Raw genomic sequence first — 13,719 nt, 5'->3', positions numbered from 1 at the left:
TCTCCTTGGTCTGCCTTTATTTTATAGTAATACCAAGTGGCGTTCGGTTAAAAAAAAAAAAAGTTAAATGTATTACTACTACATTACTGTGGCTGGACTACCAAATGCCTTTAACCCATATACATTTTTATTCTATTTTAAGTATACATGTAGTATTGCCTCTACTATCTGTATATACATGTTGATTTAACTTGAATTAATGCAGGCTCACAAAGTATATGAGCTTGCTAAATGATGTGGATAAATCATGAAAATGAGTGACGCTGTGGTGTTGTGGTCTCTGTCATGTCACAGACTCCCATGAAGGGTCATACTGATTGTGCCTGGGAATACACATGGTTGTCACACATTGGTGACGAGTCTTATCTGTTTATCTTGGAAATGATAGTGACGTTTTTATTTTTTCAAATTCTAACAACTTTTAACTGCAAAATGACCAATTTATATAGTTTATGAAATAATATGATTAGAAGGAAAAGGGCAATCATTTGCTCAGTAGACATACAGTTACATTACTGCAATTGTAAAGCACAACAGAAAATGCTGGCCCTATATAAGTAACTGATAATAATAAATAGCACTGATTGCCAATTATACAGTATTAGAGCTATTTTGGGTTATCTTTGTGGTGCTGATTTCGAATAGGACATTGGTTGTGCTAGATTGACTTAATTTTTGAGATACTCTGAGAAGAAACAGGAAAAACATAATAGACAAATTGCTCAACTGTCAACTGACAGTAGCTATGCGACCGCTGTCTTCTCTGACAGCGTCGTTGCAACGACGTGTGTGCGCAATGCACACGCCACGCATGCGCATTCCAGACCCGTTCGCACCGCAGCGAAGAACCGCTGTGTGCGAACGGGTCGGAATGACCCCTATAGTGTCACAGCTTACCATCATAGTAACCATAGCTTACCATAGTAACGGTTCATCAGTTCTAAAATAAGGCATGTGATACATGGTCTTTCTTTCAAAACCTGCCATTCCTCTAGTCAGTACTTTGTGAAACATAAATTTGAATTTACTGAAACATTTATTGGCATATGTTGTATATAAAGTGTAAAAAGTAAACCGTAACGTTTGCAGTGTTTGTAAGTGGAGTCTATTTTAATTATTTATACATATATAATACAGGGTGGTCCATAAGTGTGGAAACACCCTTATAAAAAGGAAATGAGTAAGGAAATATTAATCCAGTGTCTACACATATGATATGAGAGTGGGGAAAAACTTTTTACGGTATGTCACCAGTATGGTGGCCATCTAGAACTTTACCATCTTGGATGCAACTCTATTTTTTTATTGGGAAGGTAGTCATGTAACATACCAAACAGATGCAGAATTTGTCATAAGAAAAACAATGGTGTTCTTTGTTTTAACATATCTAACGAAGTGTGTAGATATCGGATACTAGTCACATCACTACCTGTTCATGCCACTTCCACCTTGGAAAACAGATGATATTAAACCATTTTATACTCCCCTGAACAATGTTCTGCAGGGTATAGTCAGAACGATATAAGCTTTTTCTGTACTAACAATACCAGTTCAAAAAAGACAGGAAAAGGTGGAATGACCTCGTGGTTTGTGGCATCATGCCACTGATACGCCTTTTTTAAGAGCATGACCGTTTGTCATGCCAGGGCTATAACTAGTGGAGTGCCAGAGGTGCCTGACACACAGTACATAAGCACTGTGGGCACAGGACCACAACCCGCTTGGCTGCGCCGCCGCACCGTGGAGTTCGCCCGGCCCCCGGCCCACCCTGTAACTCAGCGATCAGCTCAGATGCATTGCCCAGCTACCTGTTCTCACATAGGTAGCCGGGCAGCACTGCAACTTGTCTTCCTCCCTCCTCCCACTCCCTCCCACTCGCCCCCCTGCACCTTGGTTGGGCTGGGATCGAGCCAGGAGAGATATCCTCTCTCCCAGCCTGCTGCTAGCCCACCCACAGCCCGTTAGTGCAGGAAGGAGAAGAGGATAGAGACAGCCAGCTGATGTAAGTATATCACACCCTTACTCACTCACTCTCTCTCTCTCTCTCTCTCTCTCTCTCTCTCTCTCCCTCCTGGCTTTGTAAAAGGGGGCACTGTCTGGCATAATGTGTAAAAGGGGGCTCTGTCTGGCCTAATGTATAAAAAGGGTCTCTACCTGGTGTAATGGGTAAAAGAAGGCTCTGTCTGGCATAGTGTGTAAAAGGGGGCTCTATCTGGTGTAATGTGTATAAGTAACACTACTGTGTGAAGTAGCACTGTCCAGATTTGTAATATGGGGGGGGGGGGGGGCACCAATTATTTTTCTGGCACAGGTCACCAAAATATCTAGTTACGGCTCTGTGTCATGCTCCCATTTATTGTCATGCTGGGGGCAAGCCCAGCACTTCTGCCGCCTTCTTCATGCATGCACACAGCAATGATTGGGCAGCGGTGAGAGTGTCTCTCATCCTCCACACATTGGACACAGCAGTCTGCAGGTAGGACAGTGGATGAAATGTGGACCTGTCCCACTAAAATTAAGATAATTGGGAGACATGAAACCAGGGCTATACCCTGAGGGCCAGGTTCTGCCAGAGTGTGTGTGGCCTAAACAGGGTGCGTGCCCCATGTCCCTCACAAAAATAAAAATGATAGAGTTTAAAAAAATCAACCATGGCCTCGCATGCTCCGCAGGGTTGCACCATTCAGATCTGGAGGGGAAGGGGGGGGGTGTTTGGGGGGGAGGTGCGAGTAAGCACTGCATGTTACCATGCTTACTCTTTGGCCGGTGCCATTCACCCACTGATATTTGGGAAGATGACGCATATGCACTAGTGAGCAAAGACATTTTGCTTGCACTGTACGTCACCATCTTGCCAAAGATGCCACTGGTAAGTTGGCAATATAGGTATGACACTTGAAGTGGGGCAGTGGACCCAGGACCCCTTAATGCCCCTTCTAGGCTCCTCCAGTATGCCCAGGCCTGGGTAATTAGTACCCCCCCACCCCCTTGGTGCCACTACTTATAGTAACCTAACTTCCATCTCTTAATTATGTTTCCATCATGGAGACTCCATACTGGAAAGGCTCAGATATCTCTTCATAGACCCCCCCCAGCTTTCTAACTACCAATCATCTATGTGTACAAGACTTCAGTCAGCTGCTTATAGGAGCATATAGCTGCTGAGAAGTGGTCAACGTCATGACATCATAGAATGTTCAAACTGGAATTCTGCTCATCTTCAAGTTTTGAGGTCTTGGGCTTTTAAATTGGATTATTATGGTGTGTTTTTTGCGCAGAAGAGCAAAAAGAAGACTGTTTTGTTGTCTCACTGGGGCACTCTTTATGTAAATATAATTACTGATATGGTTATAATATGGGGTACACTGTAAGTGTGAAAATAAAACTTAACTTTTATTATTCAAGACAGACGAAAAATATTGTTGTATATAACCACAACAATAACTTAAAATAGTATTAAATAACAATGTAACGATATGTTACTCACTTTTTCTGAGGTGGGTGGCAGGAAGTATATCTGCACACCCACTGTATTTTAAGTGAGTGTTGATATTAGACGTTCATCAAAGCGAAAGTTTGAAATCCCTTGTTTTCTCAATCAACTTATAAATTATTATACATAAGTGCATTCATAAGAGAGAAACAGGGGACCCAGCTTTTCCAACTATGGACTCCTTCTAGAAGAGTAAGCAAGGGCACATGTACTGCGATTGGTGTTTAAGTTGAGCGTTGCTGATTATTCCTGGGTACATAAACGGAAGGTATGTATGGTAAGTTCCTTGATACTGCAGTCCCCGGTATTCCCAGAGGGTCACCCCTTCTGGTACTGACCAGGCCCAATGCTGCTTGGCTTCCAAGATCAGACGAGATCGGGCATGTCCAGCATGGTATGACTGTAGATAATTTGGTGGACCACCATCGACGTATAGAAAGAAAGTACTATAATGAATGGGTATTGGGGATGGAAAGGTACTTGAAAGAAAAGCAGGCGGAAAGAAGGTACTTAAATGAATTGGTGTTGAGGGTGGAAGAGTACTTGAAGGAAAGGCAGGCAAAGTTAAGAAGGAATGGTAATCCAATTCCCCTCAGTCTGCCCTGACAGTGTGTCACATTAATAGATATAAATCAAGTACAGAAAGGATTTTACATAAACAAAGGTGCAAGTGAACATCAGAGCCTTGTAGTGGACTGAGTCTTGATATTAATGCTCAGGTAAATGTTAAAGAGTATCGTTATCAGATAACCAATTGAGAGCCCAAAAAATGGGAAACCTCAGTATTCATACGCAGTTATCGTGTGTTGTCTCTAAATCACAGAGAAGCATGAAAAATAGCCAGAAATAATTTACACACAAGACATTGTCCAGGAAAAGATAGTAATAATACTAATAATAGTAATGACAGAAGGAATTCATCTGGCTAATATAATGGTACTAATTAGATCACAGTAATACCATATGCTGTCCCTTTAAAATATAGAAGACATGAAAGCATCAAAGCATGGAGAAAGAACACATTGATTGTCCCAAAAACTGATGTTTTACTGAGGACAAGCAATTTTATATGTCTATTCCAGACAGAAATTAGTTCGCATTGCTTTAGGTTAGTCCCAATTTATCTAGCACATGTAGAAAATATTTTTTTTCACAGATAGAGGAACAGGTGTATAACCAAACCACAGACAGAAATTTGCCTAGTGGAATGCTGCTTTGGTGGATGTTACAGATGATTGTTCCCTCAAAGAATGAATTACTAATTAAATCACAGTAATACCATATGCTGTCTCTTTAAGACATAGAAGGCATGTAATTACACATAAACAGCAACACACTGCTTGTTGGGTATGCCCTGTTGCTATCTGCATTAATAAATGTCTGTCTCTTACAGGGAGATATAATTTATATATTACTCCTTGTCACAATCTATGAGAAAAGGCAATTATGTAAAAAAACATATGTATGCATATATGCAAGCTCTCCTTGTACAGGGATATTTCTAAGCTAATTAGCTCCTGGCATAGCTATGTGCTATGTTCAGATTATGATTTTATACACTGATTGGCACCTGGTGAATGATCTCCTTGTAATGATTATATGCACAAAACTCTCTCTCTCTATATATATATATATATATATGTACAATGTCTGGGGAGAGGGCAGCCGGTGCTGTTGTTGTATGAGCTATTGCTGAAAGAACAAATCCCTGTCAGTGCGGCATGCACAGAGAGGGTGAAATAAATTGGACTAAGGAAGTAAGATGTACAAAACAATTGTCCCTTTTTTTGAAAGCATGTGTGTTTGTATGTCCAAATATTATTGTTTTTGTTTGAATGTGTTACCGGTGTGTTAGCCATTGTTACTAATTGCTCTAAAGTGAATCCGTTATGGAATCTAATAACACAAATTACTTACAGTGCATCCAGAAAGTGTTCACAGAGCTTCACTTTTTCCACATTTTGTTATGTTACAGCCTTTTTCCAAAATGGAATACATTAATTTTTTCCCTCAAAATTCTACACACAATACCCCATAATGACAGCGTGAAAAAAGTTTTTTTTTAGATTTTTAGCAAATTTATTAAAAATAAAAAACACTAAGAAATCACAGGTACATAAGTATTCACAGCCTTTACCATGAAGCTCAAAATTGAGCTCAGGTGCATCCTGTTTCCATTGATTGTCCTTGAGATGTTCCTACAGCTTAATTGGAGTGCACCTGTGGTAAATTCAGTTGATTAGACATGATTTGGAAAGGCACACTCCTGTCTATATAAGGTCCCACACTTGACAGTGCATGTCTGAGCACAAACCAAGCATGATGTCAAAGGAATTGTCTGTAGACCTCCGAGATAGGATTGTCTCGAGGCACACATCTGGGGAAGGGTACAGAAAAATATATGCTGCTTTGAAGGTCCCAATGAGCACAGGGACCTCCATCATCCGTAAATGGAAGAAATTTGGAAACACCAGGACTCTTCCTAGAGCTGGCCGGCCGTCGAAACTGAGTGATCAGGAGTGAAGGGACCTAGTCAGGGAGGTAACCAAGAACCTGATGGTCAATCTGTCAGAGCTACAGCATTCTTCTATGGAGAGAGCAGAACCTTCCAGATGGACAATCATCTCTGCAGCAATCCACCAATCAGGCCTGTATGGTAGAGTGGCCAGACGGAAGCCACTCCTTAGTAAAAAGCACATGGTAACCCGCATGGAGTTTGCCAAAATGCACCTGAAGGACTCTCAGACCATGACAGACAAAGATTGAACTCTTTGGCGTGAATACCAGGCGTCATGTTTGGAGGAAACCAGGCACCGCTCATCACCAGGCCAATACCATCCCTACAGTGAAGCATGGATGTGGCAGCATCATGCTGTGGGGATGTTTTTCAGTGGCAGGAATTGGGAGACTAGTCAGGATAGAGGGAAAGATGAATGCATCAATGTACAGAGACATCCTGGATGAAAACTTGCTCCAGAGTGTTCTTGACCTCAGACTGGGGCGACGGTTCATCTTTCTTTCAGCAGGACAACAACCCTAAGCACACATGTCTGGAGAGATCTGAAAATGGCTATGCACCGACGCTTCCCATCCAACCTGATAGAGCTTGAGAGATGCTGCAAAAAGGAATGGGCAAAACTGCCCAAAGATAGGTGTGCCAAGCTTGTGGCATCATATTCAAAAAGACCCAAGGCTGTAATTGCTGCCAAAGGTGCATCAACAAAGTATTGAGCAAAGGCTGTGAATACTTATGTACAGGTGATTTCTTAGTTTGTTTTTTATTAATTTGTAAAAATCTCAAAAAAACATTTTTCATATTGTCCTTATGGGGTATTGTATGTAGAATTTTGAGGGGAAAAAATGAATTTATTTCATTTTGGAATAAGGCTGTAACATAACAAAATGTGGAAAAAGTGAAGCACCGTGAATACTTTCCGGATGCACTGTACAAAATCATGCATCTATCATTACTAGACTAGTTTGTAATTTCAGACTGCATATGTGGCCGACTCCCTGTATTCCATCAGGAATTCCCATGACCTGATTAAGTGATGCCTTCAGGGGCTAATGTTGATAAGAGCAGACAACTTGAGATAAAAAAAAAACCTCTATATTTTTGGGAAAGTGTAGTAATATCATTGTGAGAGAGAATTAACCTAATTTAATCCATGATTAAATCCCACTTATAAAGCACTATGTAAACGTATGTTATTTTGTATACACCGGAGTGAGAGATCTTCTTATTTTAGGATGTTTGTTTTTTAGATGATATTTCTTTTAGTCCGGACTATACAGGCAGTGCACATTGCTATAAATCCTGCACTCAGGCAGAACCATGACATAAATCACGTTTTCTCCATTTTCAGTTAAACAATGAAGATACTGTCACTTCCGATAACTATAATGGAAAACAGCACATAGAAGTGATGTAATGTGATCCGTAGTGTTCCCCTGTGTGCGTACAGTTGCTATAAATATTATGCACACCAGAGTTTCATGATGATTTTGGAATACATGACACACATGAGACATGAGCAACAACATAGATATTTTACATTTTGTCACGTGAAGACATTTATTTCTTTTTTAGCATTAAGGGAGGTCATGTCCTCCTCCAACATATTTCTGCATGTATAGCATCATATGGGGGCTCTCTGCGACCTCTTTTTTAGCTTTTAATGTTTCTTTTGGAGCTGTTAGAATCCTCCAATTTTAGAAGAACAATTGATACAAAAAAAATGATTCTGACCCTTAAAAGGAAATGTCAGTCTAATGGCTAACAGCTGCTGTTCTTGGCCGAAGTGTGTAACATAGGCCCTACACACTGGCCGATTTTCTGAAAGATATGAACGATCTCGTTCATAAATGAACGAGAACTCGTTCATATCTTTCAGTGTGGAGACTCCTGCGATGAACGATGCGCGACCCTGCGCTCGTTCATCGCTGGTCTCCCGTCGGCTGTGCATGCAGGCCAATATGGACGATCTCGTCCATATTTGCCTGCACTTCAATGCAGCCGCGTGACGGGGGGAGTGAAGAAACTTCACTCCCCCCGTCACTGCCCCCCCGCCGCCGGGTCGCTCGTCGGCCGTTTCGGCCGTCGGGCACCTCGGCGGCGCATCGTCAAATGAGTAGGGCCCCTAAAGGCCAGTACTCACTGGCCGATGTCAGAGAGATGTGTGCTGAGCGAACCGCTCAGCACACATCTCTCCCGGCGCTCAGCACAGCGTGATCTGTGCGGAGCGTGCGGGGGGAGACGGGGGGGCCGCTCATGCAGGCCAATCTAGCAGCAGCGATAGCGATGCGCGGGGCTGCGCATCGCTATCGCTGAGGGGGCTACACATGGAGCGATCGTGCTTAAAATCTAAGCAATCTAGTCAGATTGCTTAGATTTTAAGCAGCGATCGCTCCGTGAGTACCCCCCTTAAGCGTCTGCCTATGAAGCAGCTTCTCAAATAGGAGCTATAAGCAAACTGCACCCAATCTCCTACTTATAGATTAAGCACACAGGTCCCAGCATCTTACATTTACATTGAAAGTTCATGGTTTAGTGTGTAAAAGGCGGATCACTCGCATTTCCAGCATTCCACGGATCACCGGATATGATCCAGAGGTCGGGGATGCTTATGGTCTCAATTGGCAACACATCGTGAAAAAATAGTGACCCTTTCAGAATAGCCTGATAACCATTACTGTTGTTTTCGAGATGCGTGGCCTTCATGTCACGTACAGCTGTATAAATAGAAAACAATTTTCACAGAAAAAATGATCAAAGTTGTATAAGCATGGGATCTTGTATGCATGAACGCAATCAAAACAAAATAGCTCATATATAGCGTGCTGGTGCTGTAGACAGCACCTATTGATTTATGTAGTTTATACATGTAAGTAACAGTATGTCTGTACGGGTGTGGTATGGAAGGTAGATAGTAACTAGGTTGACAGTGTCTAGGTCGACCACTATTAGTCGCCAGTAACTAGGTCGACAGGGTCTTTGGGTCGACATGGTCTAGGTCAGTGATGGCTAACCTTGACACTCCAGCTGTTGTTGAACTACACATCCCAGCATACCCTGCATCAGTTTTAGCATGGCCAAATAGCAAAACTGTAGCGGGGCATGCTGGGATGTGTAGTTCAACAACAATTGGAGTGTCAAGGTTAGCCATCACTGGTCTAGGTCGACAGGTCAAAAGGTCGACATGAGTTTTTTTGTTTTTGTTTTGGTGTTGTTTTCTTCGTAAGTTACCGGGAACCCCAATTAGTGCTCCGTGTCCCCTCGCATGGCTCGCTTCACTCGGCACATATTACCGTTCCAATTGTAAACCACGTGGATCGTTAAGTATGAAAAGTTTAAAAAAATAAAAAAATTGTGAAAAATTCATGTCGACCTTTTGACCTCTCGACCTAGTTACTGTGGACCAATAGTGGTCGACCTAGTTACTGTCAACCTAGTTACTGTCGACCTAGAGACCGGATCCCGTCTGTACAGCTACGTAACCAAGCTGTATGAACTGTCTTGTAGAGGAGACAAACTATAACATAGCAGAGTGAAGAAAAGGCTGTCCACCTGCTAAGCTCCTATATCATTGATCTAACGTTACCTTTTATTTGTGTGTGTGTGTGTTCTAGTTTTTATACAGCTATACCAAAGACAATAAAATAGAAAATACACCCACCCCCTTCCCACTTTAACTATAGTTGCTGTTCCGTATCTGGTCTTGCTGTAGCAGCTCTTAGCAGCCACAGCTACCCGGTAGTCAGAAGTTCAGAATCTGAAGAAACTGGTCATGTTTAAGGATATATGTTTCATTTGTTTGGATGATGCTACTGTGGAGTCCCAGTTAATTGGATGTATTTACTCCTGCATAGTTAAGGAAATCCTGAACACTTGGTTTGTTAATGATACTTGTGATTAAGGTTTCAAACACTTGCCTACAGTAAATCTACATTGGGGCCCGTTTATCAAAGAGTGATAAAACTCATTGTGAGTGATAAAACTTGTTCCGTATGATTGATGTTGCTCCAGCAAATCAGCTCCCAACTGTCATGTGTTCAGCTCCTAACTGTCATGTGTTTGAAAAATGAAAATTGGGAGCTGATTGGCTGGAGCTCCAATTATCATACGCAACAAATTTTATCATTCACAACGAGTTTGATCATTCGTTGGTAAATGAGCCCCACTGATTGAATAATTTAAAGGTAGTGATGTGCTTATTCCATGCACACAGTAGAGGAAGCTAACACTGACCTACCACTCCCCCCTCCTCCCCCCAGTCTCCCAAAGCAGTGTACAGTCACAGTAACCCAAAGAGTAGGAAACTATGCCTATACCTAAATTGAATCATTATCTGCGGCTCCCATTCATGAAACAAATATAAACACACATAAAGTGGAGTTTTAGGAGAATGTATATAATAGTGACTAATAGAATTCTTAAACATAGCTGCTCTTGATACTAGCTATTGATGTCATTTCCCAAGGCTGGAGGTGTAATTATTGAGGAGCTTTACACTATCTGATGTAATCCGGTGTTGCCTGAGTGGGTGGTGGTGGTCATGTATTACTCCCTCATAGTTCCCCTGTGTCACACCATGTGGACTAAATCAGCAAACTGGTGCCCCTACACATGGCGGCTTAGTAACAGTAGAATAGATGTAGTACAGATTTAGGCAGCCTGGCAGTGTCTAGTTAACAGGGAAATGAATGAGCACATTGGGTGAGTAAGATAAATGTTGGCACAAAGCTCACTGTGAATTCTCCGAGCATACTCCATGAAATCAGGGTTAGACACAATGGGCCTGATTCCGAGTCATACGCTAATGCATTCGCAGCTCCAAAACTGCACGCAACGGATGTGCAAAAATATGCATATGCCTGGATTGCTATTGAGACACCCACTGGCAGTTTCCAAGCAACTACATACAAATATACTTACAGCACTTTCTGGGGGGCTGTCGGAATGCCGCTGTCTTCTGACCGCCGGCATCCCATCCATCAGGATATCATACTGACTCCCCTGTACCATGGCAGTTAGGAGCTGATTGGCTGGTACGTTATCTCTCTCCACTTTATCATCCAAGGCTTAGTACATTGGGGGTAATTCAGATCTGACGCTGGGCTGCGTTTTTTGCTGCCCTGCGATCAGATAGTCGCCGCCTACAGGGGGAGGGGAAAAGCTTGTGCAAGTGTGCGTTCGTTAGCAGAGCTGCACAAAAATCAGTTTGTGCTGTCTCTGCACAGACCAGGACTTACTCAGCCGCTGCAGTTGTATCCTCCTGATCGGGGCCGGAGCTGATGTCAGACACCCTCCCTCAAAACGCCTGAGCCCACCTGCGTTTTTCCGGACACTCCCGGAAAACAGTCAGTTGCCACCCACAAACGGCCTCTTCCTGTCAATCTCCTTGCAAACGCCCGTGCAACTGGATCCTTTGCACCATCCTGACGCTGGGCACCGATCCTCGTAGCAGCAGTCCTTTGCGCAGGCGCAGTGCGGCTCAGACGCATACGCAGTTCAGATCTGATCGCACGCTGTGCAGAAACGCACAGCACTGATCAGATCTGAATTACCCCCATAGACCCTTGTATTTTAAAAATGACAGGAGCTGGTTGGTTGGTACATTGGTGGTCATTCCGAGTTGTTCGCTCGCAAGCTGCTTTTAGCAGCTTAGCACACGCTAAGCCGCCGCCTACTGGGAGTGAATCTTAGCATAGTAAAATTGCGAACGACAGATTAGCACAATTGCGAATAGACACTTCTTAGCAGTTTGAGTAGCTCCAGACTTACTCTGCCACTGCGATCAGTTCAGTCAGTTTCGTTCCTGGTTTGACGTCACAAACACTCCCAGCGTTCGTCCAGACACTCCCCCGTTTCTTCAGACACTCCCGCGTTTTTCCCACAAACGGCAGTGTTTTTACAAACACACCCATAAAACGGCCTGTTTCCGCCCAGAAACACCCACTTCCTGTCAATCACATTACGATCACCAGAACGAAGAAAAAACCTCGTAATGCCGTGAGTAAAATACCTAACTGCATAGCAAATTTACTTGACGCAGTCGCAGTGCGAACATTGCGCATGCGCAATTAGCGGAAAATCGCTGCAATGCGAAGAAAATTACCGAGTGAACAACTCGGAATGACCACCATTATCTCTATCCACTCTTTCTCTAACGTCCTAGAGGATGCTGGGACTCCGTAAGGACCATGGGGATAGACTGGCTCCGCAGGAGACATGGGCACTTTAAGAAAGACTTTGGATCTGGGTGTGCACTGGCTCCTCCCTCTATGGCCCTCCTCCAGACCTCAGTTTGATACTGTGCCCAGTGGAGACTGGGTGCTTTCAGGGAGCTCTCCTGAGTTTCCTGTAAAAGAAAGTATTTTAGTTAGGATTTTTATTTTCAGGGAGCCTGCTGGCAACAGACTCCCTGCATCGAGGGACTGAGGAGAGAGAAACAGACCCACTTCTCTGAGTTTCAGGGCTCTGTTTCTTAGGCTACTGGACACCATTAGCTCCAGAGGGATCGGTACGCAGGTCTCACCCTCGCCGTCCGTCCCAGAGCCGCGCCACCGTCCTCCTCGCAGAGCCGGAAGAGAGAAGCCGGGTGAGTATGTGAGGAAAAGACTTCAGAGGCGGCAGAAGACATCTTGATCTTCATAGAGGTAACGCACAGCAGTGAAGCTGTGCGCCATTGCTCCCATTCACCTCACACACTTCGGTCACTGTAAGGGTGCAGCGCGCAGGGGGGGGGGGGGGGGCACCCTGGGCAGCAATAAACACCTCCGGTGGCAAATACACATATATACATGTACAGCTGAGCACTGTACATGTATAAAAAGAGCCCCCGCCATGTTATTAGGAAATTTGAGCGGGACAGAAGCCTGCCGCTGAGGGGGCGGAGCTTCTCCCTCAGCACTCACCAGCGCCATTTTTTCTCCACAGCACCGCTGAGAGGAAGCTCCCCGGACTCTCCCCTGCTTGACACATGGTGAAAGAGGGTTTTAAAGTAGAGGGGGGGCACATAATTGGCGCATATACATGCTACAAAAGCGCTACTGGGTAAACATTCTGTGTTTTTTCCTGGGTATATAGCGCTGGGGTGTGTGCTGGCATACTCTCTCTCTGTCTCTCCAAAGGGCCTGGTGGGGAACCTGTCTTCAGAAAAGAGCTTCCCTGTGTGTGTGTGGTGTGTCGGTACGCGTGTGTCGACATGTCTGAGGTTGAAGGCTCACCTAAGGAGGAGGGGGAGTGTATGAATATTAGGTCTCCGTCGGCAGCGCCGAAACCTGACTGGATGGATATGTGGAATGTTTTAAGTGCTAATGTTAATTTATTGCACAAAAGATTAGACAAAGCTGAAGCTAGGGTACAGTCAGGGAGTCAACCCATGTCTGTCCCAATGTCGCCGGGACCTTCGGGGGTCTCAGAAGCGCCCACTATCCCAAATAGTTGACACAGATACCGACACGGATTCAGACTCCAGTGTCGACTACAATGATGCAAAATTGCAGCCAAGGGTGGCTAAATGTATTCGATATATGATTATCGCAATTAAAGATGTTTTGCATATCACTGAGGAACCCCCTGTCCCTGACACGAGGGTACACATGTATAAGGGAAAGAAACCTGAGGTCACCTTTCCTTCTTCACATGAGCTGAACGAATTATGCGAAAAAGCGTGGGAAACTCCAGACAAAAAATTGCAGATTCCCAAAAGGATTCTAATAGC

General features: G+C 43.9%; 1 protein-coding gene and 1 pseudogene across 2 annotated transcripts in view; one reads left to right on the top strand and one right to left on the bottom strand.

Moving 5' to 3' along the window:
* The window catches only part of EMILIN2 (elastin microfibril interfacer 2), an 84,096-nt gene that overhangs the window by 17,928 nt on the left and 52,449 nt on the right, over positions 1-13,719 (top strand). The window lies entirely within an intron of this gene.
* Positions 3,783-3,901, bottom strand: LOC134931570 (5S ribosomal RNA; annotated as a pseudogene).

The sequence above is a fragment of the Pseudophryne corroboree genome, chromosome 5, assembly GCF_028390025.1.
Source record: "Pseudophryne corroboree isolate aPseCor3 chromosome 5, aPseCor3.hap2, whole genome shotgun sequence".
Taxonomy (NCBI): domain Eukaryota; kingdom Metazoa; phylum Chordata; class Amphibia; order Anura; family Myobatrachidae; genus Pseudophryne; species Pseudophryne corroboree.
The sequence above is the reverse complement of the archived record's forward strand: the minus strand, read 5'-3'. Positions and strand labels throughout refer to the sequence as shown.